This window comes from Atta cephalotes (assembly GCF_000143395.1).
Source record: "Atta cephalotes unplaced genomic scaffold scaffold00001, whole genome shotgun sequence".
Taxonomy (NCBI): domain Eukaryota; kingdom Metazoa; phylum Arthropoda; class Insecta; order Hymenoptera; family Formicidae; genus Atta; species Atta cephalotes.
This window is the reverse complement of record NW_012130065.1, coordinates 2,875,327-2,879,056: the sequence shown is the minus strand read 5'-3', so window position 1 is coordinate 2,879,056 and position 3,730 is coordinate 2,875,327. Positions and strand designations below refer to the sequence as shown.

Below are 3,730 nucleotides of genomic sequence, written 5' to 3'. Positions count from 1 at the left end.
CGCGCGCGCGCGCGCGTGTGCGTGCTACTGCTGTTGCCAGGTATATGTGTATATTTGAATAGCATTGAAATATACTTTCAGTATTTATCGGCTTGACTCCGTTGGTATATCGGAATAGAAACACATACGTCGGCAAGATAGGAAACTGTAATTGTATATTGCCGGCTGTAGCTTACCCACTATGGGTAAATTCATTATCCGTATCTTATCGCGTGTATTTCTTTCGCATATCCTGGAAGCAACCTTGTATTTATCGTACGTCACACAATAAGTCTCTGTTCGCTTTTACCACAAATCGCTCGTTATAATAACAGCTTTGAATTGGATGATATATTTAACTGAGATGTAATAATAATCTCTAAGATGTAGAATATTGATCTAATAGTAAGATGCAGCAAAGTCTATCTATTCGTGGAAATTTTATTTACATTAACATCCAATTTAAGAAACAATTTGGATAATTATAACGCTTGATGTATATGATATTACGATATCAACACTAATGAAATTAAAAATAAAAAATTATGCAATCATTAAAAAATTCAACATATTTATTTAATTGATATTTTAAAATCTCTGAAAATATGTTTATAGTTGTCCCTATGACATAAATGTTTCATTCTCGTGGATACACAATCAATAACCAATCAGAAATTAGCTTAAAATGTTATATGTTAAGCTAATATAGAATCGTTATTTATCACAATTAAATAAGGAATTTATCTCAAAACTATATTCGATCATTACTATGCATAATGAAACATTTTATATCCTTACATCATTGTCACTAATATAATTATATAGTAATAGTTTGGCAATATTATCTTAAAATTAACAATTAATTCCGTTAATTGCATTATATTTTTGTATTAAATTCTTGTTTTGATTCTTGCATTATTCAAACTTAATATTGAAAACGTATCGCAGCGTCGTAATGAATTATTTTAAATAATTCCGCAATTTTCAAATATAAACTCAATAGTATAAATTCAAATATAAACTTAAAAGTTACTGCTCGGAAAAAATTATCACATGTGAATCAATATTGGAAGAATGATGAGAAAAGTTGATTTCTGGCAATTTTGATCATAAGAACAAATTATTACAAATTATATTTGAACACGTTTATATTATTCGGTATATTATTTGGTAATTTTGCGATCTTTTTTTTTTTTATATATTTTTATGTTATTGAGGATGACCTAATGAAGATCGAAACGTATAGGATTATATTTAAATTATTGTAAAATTAAAATTCATTTATTAGCATTTAACATCCTGTATTGCACACATAGCCTTTAATTCATTCATTTAATTTGTTTTAAAATTTTGGATCTAAGTATATTAAGTATTTTTAGTTACAGCTCGAAAATTATTGTTTGAATACGCACGTGGCAAATTAAATTTAATCATGTGAGAGAATGCGTCGGTAAATATTCGCTACAACGAACTAATATAATGCCGTATAATAAATGATTTCGAGACAGTCGGCGGATCGATAGAATCGCGCGGTGGTATTGTACCGTGCCAAGATGATTAATTAAATGCAAACACCGCCACGCCCACGTGCGGCGGGACGAGGTGGATAATATAACCGCGCGATCGTATTAACTGCGTGGCGACATGTGATGCGACCGATCCTCTAAGGGAAATGTGTGATATCGTGATAAATGTAGGTCGGTATCGTGTCATTTAAAGGGAGTGACTTTCCCTTTTTGTGCGGCTATCAATCCTAAAATACACACTACCGTAATGAAGACTTGTGGATGTCAAGATGAAAAGCGATTTCACGAGATTCATTGGAACGGTAGTCTGCAATTACTTCGGAAATTATTCAGGGTAAAAGTCTTACTCGACGCAACGCAAAGAAGGAAATAAACGCTGCATTCCATGGTAAATATCTTGAATATGCGGATTTCTTTAAAGAAATCTCGGAAACGATGTGGTTAGATTAATTGCGATGATGAATTCAGTTAAAAGAAAGATTAGAGAAAAAGAAATGCTAGGGAATAGTTGGCTTAGATAGAAGAGAAGGTGGCTATTGAAAGGGTAATGAAACCGCAGAATGAAAATCGTGTGATCGATTCACTTAATGATGCCATTAACAGGATTTCTAATTTCGGTCGAAAAAGAACAAAAATATTTTTACGATTTGCATTCGCAGTAGTCGCCTGTAATTATTATTCTAAAAAAAAGCTATGCTCACATGCGGCTTTACAAATTTTATAGCATGTGGCTAGTATCTTTTTCAAAAATTATTTCCTCGTAAAAATGAAAAACCGTTCACGATCACAAATAGATTGAAAGCGCAATCAATCTTCGGATGTTTTCATTATAATCCTTTTAATTCTGTCTTTTAAATAGCAATATATGATTTACGCAATTTATTTACCACTGTTTTATTGTCTAAAATATGCAACACTTAAAAATGTTCGAAAAACAGCCTTAAATCAAAGAAATACAGACATAGAAGAAACATCAAATAATAAACATCAATATTGATATTAAACTGAAATAGTGCTTTCGCAATATTTCAGTTTGCTCATCGAAGCTTGTGTTTTGATTATTTTACTGTTTAAAAATAAATATAATATATAATAATACATATCATGCATCGAGTTACCGCATATTAATTTTTTGCATTTACATTTTTATCGCGAAGTCATTTTTCGAACACGCTATTGTACGCTGGCTAATGCATAAAACAATGTGGTTTTGGGAGGGTCGGTATGGCAGACTATAGTGTTTTCCATTGGCCATCTGTCGAGGGGAATACCCCCCCGTGGATTAATTGGAATCTTGCGTATTGATCCAATAACGTGAGTGCTGGATACAAGAATCAAAGATGGGGAGGGAAAACTTGAGAAAAGGGATGCTCGGGAGAAAGAGATGAAAAAAGATACAGAAACTCCGGAAGGAGTTTGAATATTATTATTATATTGTGTTAGAAAAGTGCAACCAGAAAAATAAATGCTATTATTCAAGAGAAATATAAACAGGAATATATTATTAAACTGCGAAAACCTTAAAGTGATAGATGCATATAAAATTTTTCACATTAGGAAAATAATGGTATTGATATATTTAATAATAGAATAAGATAAAATTTATTTATTTTTCTAAAAAATTTCTCTCTCTATTTTAAATTAAATATTTATATCTCTTTTTAATTATATGTATTTATAATTATATCTTTTTACAACTTTTTTTTAGAGTTTCCTCATATAATTCCTTATAATATTGTTAAGTTAAATTCACTGAAAATATTCTACATGTTTCTTGTTGTAACAAAAATTTTACATTTTCAGTAATAACTAAATCTCTCTCTGAAAATTTTAATCGAATATCGAATAAAACGCGCACGTACAGAGTTCTATAAAAATTTCGCGACATTTCTTCTAACGAATACACGCCGCGCAATGCACGATCAATATTTACATTCCACCTGAAATCCACTTAGACTTCTCAAAGCTTTTAAAGGTTTATCTTCGTCTCGCTTATAGCATGTCATATCACGAGTCGATGACGTGTTCCATGTTAATTGTGCGCCTTAATTAAAACTAATATCACCTAAATTAAAATAAATTAAAACGCGCCAGTCCTTCCACTACCATCATTCCCTTTATAAAGACCCTTTAAAAAAGGAAGGTATGGCGTTTGCTCGAGAGAGAGAGAGAGAGAGAGAGAGAGAGAGAGAGAGAGAGAGAGAGGNGCGCGCGCGCGCGTGTGT

The 3,730-nt window shown here is 31.5% G+C and overlaps 1 pseudogene; it reads right to left on the bottom strand.

The window, feature by feature from the left end:
- Positions 1-3,730, bottom strand: part of LOC105617887 — a 31,441-nt pseudogene that overhangs the window by 16,301 nt on the left and 11,410 nt on the right.